Raw genomic sequence first — 11964 nt, 5'->3', positions numbered from 1 at the left:
CATTTACCCAAGTCTGCCTGTAATGTTTTTCACATGTTTTAAATATGGCATAAGTAGATATAATAGAAGTGTCAGATGAGATTATGTCACTATTTCATCTTTAAAAGTCAATGAACATTCCAGCATAATTCATATGCTTGCTCTCATTTTTTAAAAGGTGGTGAAGTAAAGACCTGGATAAGGGACTACTATTTATTTAAAAGCTATTCAGGGACTTCCCTGGCAGTCCAGTGGTTGAGACTTCGCCTTCCAATGCAGGGGGTGCAGGTTCAATCCCTGGTCGGGGAGCTAAGATCCCACATGCCTCACGACTAAAAAACCAAAACAGAAAACAGAAGCAATATTGTAACAAATTCAATAAAGACTTTAAAAATGGTCCACATCAAAAAAATCTTTAAAAAAATAAATAAAAGCTATTCATTCTACAAATATTTATCAACTATGTTCCAGGCACACAGTCTAAGTGAATGTACCGTTTTCTCATGTTAATAATGAAAATGAAGTAAGTTTTAGTTCACATAGCACTGGCAATACCGGGCATCCCTGATCATACTTGAAACCCCCAATACTAGTTCTTTTAGAATATTGTTTTGGATCAACTAAGGCACTTTCTAGAGTATTCATGTCAAAGATATAATTGTCTTAGGGAATTATATCAGGATTAAATCAAACAGTGTCATGTTGAATGTTTAGAGATGTGGTAAAGAATGGGATTAATATGCTTGGGAAAAAAAGTAGGGGAACTAGTTGGAAAGGTGGCGGCTGAGAGTAGAGGATGGAGATAACGGATAGTACAGTGAAAGAAGCAAGAAGACCCAGAGGAATAGAGAACTAAATGTAAGCCTGAGAAGCTGAGAATAACACTGTTGGTTTCCTACCCAATAGCTCTTACCCTTCCCTTTCTTCCTTGCAGACAGAAGCCACTTCCCATCACAAAGGGTGAACAAGCCAGATACTTTCCCAGCATTCAGTGCAGCTAGAGGTTCCCATGTAATCTGATTCTGGCCAATGAGAGGTGGGGAAGACCTTCCTCCTTATTAACACAGACTCTGCCTACCTTTTCCACGCCATTGAACATAATTGTGTAAGGATGTGATGCTTGGAACTGCTGCAGCTGTTTGGGGACTATAAAGGAAGACATCATGGGGTCATAAGAAGACATACCACATGCATTGACAATGGCAGAGTAAAAAGATGAACCAACTCAGGGACTACACTTCTCATTACGTGAAGTTTTAAAAGTTTTTGTTGTTTAAGTCACTTTCCATCCTTTTTTTTTTTTTTGCCACGCTATGTGGCATGCGGGATCCTAGTTCCCTGACCAGGGATCGAACCCGTGCCGCTGCAGTGGAAGTGTGGAGTCTTAACCACTGGACCACCATGGAAGTCCCCCATCAAATTTTTTGTTGTTGCTACTTGCAGCTGAAAACATTCTAATGAATACATTTTTATTACTGCCTTAGGATAAAGTCAAAATTACTTTCTATAACTTATAAAGTTCTTAAACTCTTAATTATCTAGCCCTCATTTACCTCTCTAAGCTAATCTCTGACCACTTTTTGCATTCTTCAGTTTTTTCAGTTCTCTAGCCCAAAGTCTTCTCCTTCCCTAGTTTCTAACTGGAACCCTCTCCACTCCTACCACTTCTGCTTGACCTGGCCACTACTGCTCATTCTTTAGGACTTGGTGAAATGTCACATCCTCCTAGAAGCCATTACTGACCACCCAGAGTATGTATTTGCCACATTTATGATGTCCGTAGAAAAGTGAACTTCCATAGTTAGAGCACATTTTCTACTCTATTGTAACTGTTTCAGACAGTTAGCCCGTGCAAGTCAGGCTTGTGTCTCTCTTATTCATCACTGTATCCTAAGAACCTAGATGGTACCTAGCAGTCATATCTATGGAACACACGAAGGAGTTGTAGGATATTGGAAACAAAATAATTTCAAAGATCAACTAGGAAAAGGCAAACACCTCACTAGAAAAATGTACAAAGACATGAGAGACGATTTCCAAATGGTTATAAACAGATGAAAAGATGGTCAGCCCCTGTGACAATCAAGAAATGCAAATGAAAAGAATAATACTTTTCACCAAGATTGGCAAAATGAAAAAGAACTTTTCAATACTGGGAATGTTGTAATGAAATGGACAATCTCGAGCACACTGTAGGAGTATAAATTGTATAAACTTTCTAGCCATAAATATCAACATTTAAAATGTGCCTACCGTCTGACCAAGCAATTTCTTTAGAATGTATTCTAAGGAAATAATCAGGCAATGTACAAAGACATTTGTCTATGGATAATTAAAAAACTGTAAACAGGACTTCCCTGGTGGCGCAGTGGTTGAGGGTCCGCCTGCCGATGCAGGGGACATGGGTTTGTGCCCTGGTCCGGGAGGATGCCACATGCCGCGGAGCGGCTGGGCCCGTGAGCCATAGCCGCTGAGCCTGCGCGTCCAGAGCCTGTGCTCCGCAGCGGGAGAGGCCACAACAGTGAGAGGCCTGTGTACCGCAAAAAAACCCAACACAAACTGTAAACAACTTAAATGCCCATCCATATAGAAATTGTGCACACATAGTGGCATTCTTCAAAGCTTTAAAAAAGATGAGATAGGAAAAACCAAGATGTCTTGATATGGATAAATATTTATGACAAGATTAATTTAAAAAGCAGATATAGAGCATTAATATATAATAATGCCATTTAAAATACATGTTAAAATTGATTTAAAAAACAAATTTAAAACAATTAAACCAATTAAGTTGTTGAAACAAACTGTTCAAAAATCATGTTGGACCAAGATGGATATATCCAGCCACTAGTTTTGAACATTTTCAGTCGGAGAATGTCCAGTTTACATTTACAAAGATTAGTCATACATACATTTTAAAGTGGGTCACTTAGGGTGAAAATTGCAGTAATGCTTAGGATTACTGGGACCCTAAAGTTACACACACACAGAAAGATTTAGTTTTGTATCTTTTCAGCCACTGATGTTTATCTTACCTAATTAGTCCTGTTTTTTTGCCTCTTAGAGATTTATATACTTATGTTATACTTAAGTTGATTTGATGAGGCTTTTTTCATGGGAAGAGAAATAAACTTCTGATGAAAAGGAAAAAATGCCTGTTCTTTTTCCTGCTGGATATTCCTAGAAAGAGGAGAGAGATTTAAAATGTTAACAATAAAATGTACAAAAAAAAAAAAAAAAAAAAGAGGAAACTGGGTACAAAGCACTTTCCTTTCGATCAGTCGTCCAGGCTACAGCCCCATTTTCACTATCACTTCTGCGCTGCCAGCTGCTGTCAAGGCTTTGGGGGATTCTTCAGCGTAAGGTTGCTTCTCAATTTTCTCCCATCAGGCTTAGGATTTCATTTTCTCAGCTCCCCCAATTTTATTGCTGTTGTTTCCTTTCATTCTCTTTATCCTTGTTAATGTATGTCTTAAAATAATAACAACAACAGCAAGAAATCTTTTCTGTGTTTTTATTGGAGGTTTTGGAACAGAGTGAATAGAAACGTGTATGTTTCACTCGACATCCTCAAACATTAAAATGTGACAATCCACATAAAATTTGAAGCACGGTTCCCGGGTCAGTGCTGTTAGCTGCTATTATTTTTATTAGTGTGCTCGTTCCCTTTTTAAATCAGACTGCTTGGTCTGCCTCTTCTGGCTAGTCTTTCTCCTTGTCCTGTCCAAGCATAGATACTTCCTAAGATTCTGTTCTCCAACCTCCTATTTTTTTTGTTTGTTTTGTTTTGTTTTGCGGTACGCGGGCCTCTCACTGTTGTGGCCTCTCCCGTTGCAGAGCACAGGCTCCGGACGCGCAGGCTCAGCGGCCATGGCTCACGGGCCCAGCTGCTCCACGGCATGTGGGATCTTCCCGGACTGGGGCATGAACCCACGTCCCCTGCATCGGCAGGCGGACTCTCAGTCACTGCGCCACCAGGGAAGCCCTATTGCAATACAGAGGGCATCGAAATATACATACTAACTCCTATCTCTTCTGGGCTAGAGATCCACTTTTCAACCGTTAGCACGATCCCAACACTTGCGAACCTTAGAATGAACTTGATGCTCATCTATCCATACGACCAACTCTTCTCCTCCAGACATCTATTTCTTTTCTTTTTCTTTTTTCTTTCTGGAGTTGGCATCACCGAATCCTTGAAACCTGGCTTTTAGGTCAAATGCCTTATTCTCCCTTAGCCCCTCCGTTCAATCATTTGTCAAACCACGTAGCTTCCCCCTTGGAAATGGCTTTCGTTTCCATCCTTTTTTCTCTGCTTGTCCGTGGACCATTCAACATCCCTGTTTTCCATCTCCCATCTCACCTCACTCAAATCTACCTTACTAGCCACTGAAGATTTCTTCCTAAAGGGTAGTTGTTGATAATGAGTAAGTGAACTACATATTCAGCCTTATCCTTAACACTCATGTAGAGGTTCTCTACATTCTAGACAAGGGTAGAGTACAGTAGACATTTACAAGCGTTTAATTTAGCATTTGACCTTTGACTGTTTAAAAGTGAGTCTCTGAAAGGCCAGAGACATTTGCTAATTTACTATTTTCCTGAAGCACAAGTTCAATTCACAGCTATAAAGTCGGTGACAAAAAAGTCACTTAATTATAAGCGTGCTTCCAACTATCCCACCACCGCATGGCAATCTGGCTTTGTTGCTTTCTACGTATCATCATGTATTTAGTAATTTTTATTGAGGTTCTGAAGGGAGCACATGTATTTTTCAATTCCATTTTACTGTCTTTTAGAATGAAAAGTACATGCTAGAAATGGCAGTTGTGATTTTTGTTGTTTTACAGATCTAACTCTTGGGTCAAGGGTTACCATACTGGCTAATCCTTAAAAATGCCCAGTGCTTCCTGGTTTCCAGAGCTTTGCTCCCACTGTTCCCTCCCCCAGTGTTTTCATTGTCTATTGCTACATAAAAAACCACCCCCAAACCTAGTGGCTTAGAACAATAATCATTTATCTGCTCACAGGTGTATTTACAATTGGGGCAATATTCTAAGATAGTCTGTCTCCGTTCCATGTGGTGTCATCTTGGGGGGCGCTCAAGGTAGAGCATCTACCTCCAAGACGGCTCACTCAGAAGGCTGGTTGCTGGTGCTGGATGTTGCCGGGAGTTCAGATAAAGCCTTGGGGGTTGAGGGAGCATGGCTAGGGCTTGAATTTCCTCCACGTGGGCCTCTCCAGGTGACTGCTTGGGCTTTCTCATTACATGGAAGCTGGGTTCCAAAAGGGAGGAAACAGAAGCTGCCATAAATTTTTAATGTCTGGGCTCAGAATTCCCAGAATGCCATTTCCTCCACATTCGATTGCTCAAAGCAGAAACAGGCCTAGCTCAGATTCAAAGAGAGGGCACATAAGCTCTAACTCTTGATGGCAGGAGTGGTGTGCATGTACCAAAAAAGGGAAGTTTTGTGGGGCTGTGTTTGAAGACCAGCTACTACCACCCACCTTTTGGCCGTAATACATTTCCTTCCCATATGAAAAATATACTTATCTCCTTCCCTAAGATATCAAAATATCTCATCCCATGATACATCAGTTCATAGTCTAGGACAGGGATGAACAAATCACAGCCTGAACCAAATCTAACCTGTGGGCTCTTTTTGTACAGCCCCTGAGATAAGAATGGTTTTTAGATTTTTTACAGGATTATAAAAAACAAAAACAAAGAGTACTAAGTGACAGGGATCACACATGTAACCTGCAAAGCCTAAAATATTTACTATCTGGCCCTATACAGGAAAAGTTTGCCAGCCCCTGGTCTAGGATATCAGCATCTAAGTCAGATCCAAGTGCAGATGTGGCTTCTTAGGTGTGGTTCCTTGACTATGGCTCCTCAGACGTGGTTCCTCTTGATCTGAAGACCAGTGGACTAAGGGGACAAAATATCTGTCTCTCACATACCCAATATCTAATGGTAAGGTAGGGACAGAAACTCTATAATAGATACTCCCATTTAAAAAGGGGAGAATAGGAGAGGGACATGGAAGCTGGTCCATAGCAATTCTGAAACCCAGCTTGTCAAATGATATCACTTCCTTACTTATGCTCACTCCTGCTCTTTGGGAATAATTCTCAGTGGCTCTTTCATCCTTCTTGAGTTATCTTCTCTTTTGGAAACAGCTCATAATTGCAAATGGGTAGCTTCCTCAGCCTGCTTCCTGCCTATAACATCAAAGGTCCAGAGGCCTCTTTTCATTATGAATAGTCTCTGTCTATTTCAGTGCAAGCTAGTAGAGATCCTTAAAAAGCCAGAGGTTTCTTTTTTTTTCCTTCTTTTTAAAAATTTATTTATTTTTGGCTGTGTTGGGTCTTTGTTGCTGTGTGTGGGCTTTCTCTAGTGCGGGCGAACGGGGGCTACTCCTCGCCGCAGTGTGTGGGCTTCTCATTGCGGTGGCTTCTCTCGTTGCGGAGCATGGGCTCCAGGCTCGTGGGCTTCAGTAGTTGTGGCACATCGGCTCAGCAGCTGTGTCTCGTGGGCTCCAGAGCACAGCCTCAGTAGTTGTGGCACACGGGCCCATTTGCTCCATGGCATGTGGGATCCTCCCAGGCCAGGGCTCGAACCCGTGTCCCCTGCACTAGCAGGCGGACTCCCAACCACTGAGCCACCAGGGAAGCCCCCAGAGGTTTCTTATACTTAAAGTTATAATCATCTCCCTTAGGCAAAAGCTGTACTCGTATTTCTTGCCAAGACAGTCCCTTCTCTACCTCTTGACACTATTGTAGGACAATGTCATTTAGATCCCCAGAAGCCCTGCTGTCTAGTTGAAAGGATCTATGAGGTACTACCTTAAATTTTTCTGAGATATTAACTTATCTATTATTGCATAACAAGTTACCCCAACACTTAATGGCTTAAAACAACAAACTGTTATCTCACAGTTTCTGTTGGTTAGGAATCCAGGCTCTGCTTAGCTGGGTCCCTCTGCCTCAAGGTCTCTCAAAGGTTATAAACCAAGATGTCAGCCAGGGCTATGATCTTGTCAACCTAATTTATGTCAGTTTACCGTACAAGATATCACAGATTGGTGGCTTAAACAATAGACATTTTTTTCCCCACAGTTTTGGAGGTTGGAAAGTCCAAGATCAAGGTGCCAGCCATTGGCATTTGGTGAGGGCCCTCTTCCTGGCTTGCAGATGGCCATCTGTAACCTCACATGGCAGAGAGAGCAGATACTCTAGTGTCTCTTCTTACAAGGGCACTAATCCTATCATGGAGGCTCCACCCTCATGATCTCATCTAAACCTAATTACCTCTCAAAGGTTGTACATCCTAATACCATCACATTGGGGATTAAGGCTTCACAATATGAATTTGGGGAGGATACAAACATTCAGTCCATAACAGGTTTCATCTAAGGCTGCACTTAGGGGAAGATCTGTTTCCAGGCTTACTCACATAGTTGTTGGCAGGATTCAGCTCCCTGTGGGTTGTTGGACTGAAAGCCCCAGTTCCTTGCTGGCCCTTGGATGGAGGCCTCCACCATTCCTTGACACATATGCCTCTCTATCAGGAAGCTCACATCATAGCAGCTGGCTTCCATCAAAGGCGGCAAGTGAGAGAGCAAGAGAGGGTGTGTAAAATGGGAGCTGTGGTCTCTTTATAATCTGACCTTGGAAGTGATATCTATCACTTTTGCCATGCTCTTTTCATTAGAAGCAAGTCACTATGTCCAGCCCACACTCACAAGGAAGGGATTACACAAGTGCTTGAACACCAGGAGGTTGGGGATCACTGGGGGGCCACCGTAGAGGCTGCCTACCATGGGGTCTTCTAGCTACATCCTTGTCTTGAACTTTACCTAAGGCCAGGTTTTCCTGGTTTAACCTTTGCCCCTAGGCCATTTTTTATTTTGAGAGTTTTGTCTTCTGGAGAATCTAGGAACGAAGAAGTTTTATTTCAAATCCAGCAAGTCCTGGCTTCTTTAGGTTTCCTCCAGATTCTGACTGAAAATGGAACAGTTCCTTTTTTCTTTAGCTCACCTCACTTCTCTTGTGCTAAATCATAAGCATCTACAAGAAACCATCCAACCCTTTTGACATTCTATCCAGATCTAGCTAGATCCACATGTTCATAAGGTATCTCTTCTTTCATGTAATAGCAGGCTAGTTTGGCTAATTGTTCTTCCGTTACATACATGGGGTCTCCTTTTCTCCTGCCTGCAGTGACAATACTCTCACTGTCTTTTAACAATGCTCTCCAGGACCTCCTTGGCAGTCCAGTGGTTAAGACTTTGCGCTTCCACTGCAGGGGGCACGGGTTCGATCCCTGGTCAGTGCAGCCACGAGAGAAAGAAAGAAAGAAAAAAAAGCCCAATGCTCTTCGCTAGCAGACTCTTCAAAGTTCTTCCAGCTTCCATCTTCCACCTGATCCTAAAGCCACTGCCACATGTTTTGCGTTTTTGTAATGGCAGGATCCCATTTCTAGGTATGCGAATTATGTTTCAGTTTATCTACTGCTGTATAACAAACCACCCTAAAACTTAGTGTTTTAAATATCACATATTAATGCATATATGTAGAATCTAGAAAAATGAACTTATTTGCAGGGCAGGAGTAGACATAGAGACATAGACAGAGAATGGACATGTGGACACAGGGTGGGGAAGGAGGGAGGAAGAATTGGGAGATTAGGATTGACGTATATACACTACCATGTCTAAAATAGCTAGCCAGTGGGAACATGCCATAAAGCACAGGAAGCTCAGCTCAGTGCTCTGTGACGACCTAGATGGGTGGGATGTGGGGGCGTGGGAGGAAGGTCCAAGAGGGAACGGATATAGGTATACATATCGTTGATTCAGTTCACTGTACAGCAGAAACTAACACAACATTGTAAAGCAATCATACTCCAAAAAAACCCCCTTAGTGTTTTAAAACAAAAGCAGTCACTTTTTTTGCTAACAATTTTGCAATTTGGGCGACTCAGTGAAGACAGCTCATGTCTCTTCCATGTGGTGTCAGCTGGGGTAGATCACCTAGGGCTGGAGTATCCACTTCTAAGATAACTCACTCACAAGGCTGGGAATTGGCCACAGCTGTCTGCCGAGAGCTCCGCTGTAAGCTGGGGACCCAATTCTCTTCCAGTGGGCCTCTCCACATGGCTGCATGGGCTTCCATAAATGTTGGAGGGAAGTGATTGAATCTCAGAACTATTTTCGGAGGTAAAGATCAGGATGTTGCACAACAATGGGAATATACTTCACACCACTAAACCATACACTTAAAAGTGGTTAAGACGGTAAATACAATGTTGTGTGTGTGTTTAGCCACAATTAAAAATTAATAGATAAAATCAGGGGAGGGTGGTGATGGCCTGGAGGTGGGTGGGGGCAGGGGTGAGGGAGAGAGATGTGTTAAGAATGACAAAAACTAATCAAACACAGCCTCTGGCTTCAAAAACATTTTTGGTCCAGCGGAGGATGTAGGAGAGTTAACAGAAAATCACAACACATGTGCTAGATACTGCAGCTTTCTGCCACGGTGCTAACAGAGTTACAAAGCCCATGCCATGCAAATTGCCTCAGAATAGACCTTTAACGCCTGCAATTCCCAGAGACGAACATTTAAGGCATAATTATAGGTTTGGATTTCTTAAAGCAAACTTCAAAATGAACACTGCTAGAGAAACAGAAATGAGGAATGAAAACTACAGGTGCGTAGAATATGTCCCTATCAATCTAGCAAGCAACCTTCCAGGCCAGAAGCAATGAAGTAAAGTGGTGGGCAGGGGGAAAAGCAGGTGTTTCTTGGTCATTAGCCCTGTTTTTCTAGGATATAAAATCCCTTTGTTGTCTTAGTATGTCTAGAAACTATTGCTACCGAGGAGATCTCATGTTGAAACTTTCTTTTTTTCAAGTAGTAAACAGGTCATAAAGATCATTTATATCCTGAATGAATGTACATCCCCTCCCCCAACTCTTTTGCCTCACTCACAAAGTTGTATAAATACCCAGTCTATTTATAGATTTTCATTGAGTGTTGCTGGCAACTTAACTCCATTGTTCTTCCAAATAAGTCTAAACCATTCTTCGTAGAAAGGGCAAAATAGGAGTCCCTCTTTTCCTGGTATATTACCCCATCCCCAGGGTGTTTTCTGAAAATATGCTGAATTTCACACTCACCATTGACTGTATGTTATAGATTTCCCTGCTTTATTGTAAATTGCCTGATGTGTCTGTCAGTTGATTGGCTGAGTGGTGGTCTTGGGCCCCTGTGCTGAGTGGTGTGATTTTATTTTTTACTTTTTGAAATCTCATCAGTTGTCCCATTCTGCACAAGCTCTCTATCTAGGGTCTCCCGCGGCAAAATAACGACTGAAGTCCACTTCCATGAAATCTGCCTAGTGCCTTTGTGGTGCTCTCCATGCCGAGACACCTCGGCTAATTCAGTCCCTTCGGCAAGGTCTTGGAAGGATCTGTTCATATCATTCAAGCCCTAGAATCAATACCTGATGAGAATGTGTTCACTCATTCAAAAATAATCATTGAGTGCCTACTATGTGTTAGGCACTGTCTCAATGTTGTGAACACGAGAATAAACAAGCCAGACAAGGATCCTCTCACGGAACTTATTCTCATTTTTTATTCCAGAGGGTTTTGACTTTTAACAATGGACAAGGTGCCAACTTGGCTTCAAGACAGAGGAATCAGGTCCTCTGCTTGAGATTAAGCCACATTTCCTTGGATGGGGGTAGGGGAGGTTCTCCAAGCACACCAGGACCACCCAACATCCACCTACTTGTAAGTGGAGTCTGACGGGGACTATCAAGGACTAGGTCAATTGTTATTTTTCTTGGTCCTCGGCCAAGCTCCATGAAGACAATGCCTTTCTGTGGAGTGTATTCAGGAACAGGCAAGAATGGCCAAGGAGGGCAAAGTGCCGGCATTATTGGTCAGCACAGGGGCCCAAGACCACCACTCGGCCGTTGCTCAGAAAGACATTGCCCCCTCGTGGTTCCTTATATAACTGAAGGAAGAATAACTGTACCCTTGCCTCTTCTGAACTTCAGTTGCAATTTCAATAGGCTCTTGGTTTATTTTCATCCGGGGGACATTTCTTTTCCCCCGTAGAGAGAAATGACAATATGACATCAATATAATCTCTTTATCAAAATCTCCAGACGCCCCCCAACACCAGAAAAATCCAATATGTAAATCCAAGTATCAGTACTGTTTTTTTTTTTTTTTCTCTTCAAAATGCTCTTAAAGCAAATATTTTCTTTGCTTTTTACCATCTGAACCAGGATCGGCGGTGACGTTGCCGTGGAGTTGTTTGGGGTATCTTGTCTCCACAGCACCACTTTCAATTCCCTAAAAGCAGAAGCCTTATCTTCAACTCCGCCTCCACCCCCATCCCATTCCCAGGAGCACTTAAACCAGTCCAGGGTAAAGAATGTCTAGTGGGGGAGGAGGTCGGGGGGGTTGGGGGCGGAGACAAACAGTGAAGCTAACAAATAATAATTAGAAGTTGTGATTGTCGCCTTGCTGGAAGGGAACAGCGTGCTGTGAGAGAGAATTCCTGGGAGTGAGAAGTGAGGGAGAAATCTACCGATGTTTGGAGTTTTAAATTATGTGTTTGTAGCAGTCACTAAGTTTGAAAGCTTAAATGATACAATATTGTAAAAGTTCTCGATGGCTCAGGGAAAGTGGAAATTAATCATGTCAGCTCCCAGGTATGGTAGACTTAACTGGGTCCGAATGGGTGCCAGGTGCTTTAGTTTTATCTATCAACCTATAATTTCCTCTAATAGCAAACTCCTGGTAGATAAATAGAACTACTTCCATTTCAGAGGAGGAAACAGAAACAGGCAGTTTTTCCTTCAGAGGTTGGTGCGTAAACAAGCATAGTGCGCCGACGTCCCAGAGCGCTGAGTCTCCCTTCTTTCAGCGGCTTTGACCCTCTGAATATCATCTGTCTTGGCCT

The sequence above is a fragment of the Phocoena phocoena genome, chromosome 21 (genome assembly GCF_963924675.1).
Source record: "Phocoena phocoena chromosome 21, mPhoPho1.1, whole genome shotgun sequence".
Taxonomy (NCBI): domain Eukaryota; kingdom Metazoa; phylum Chordata; class Mammalia; order Artiodactyla; family Phocoenidae; genus Phocoena; species Phocoena phocoena.
The sequence above is the reverse complement of the archived record's forward strand: the minus strand, read 5'-3'. Positions refer to the sequence as shown.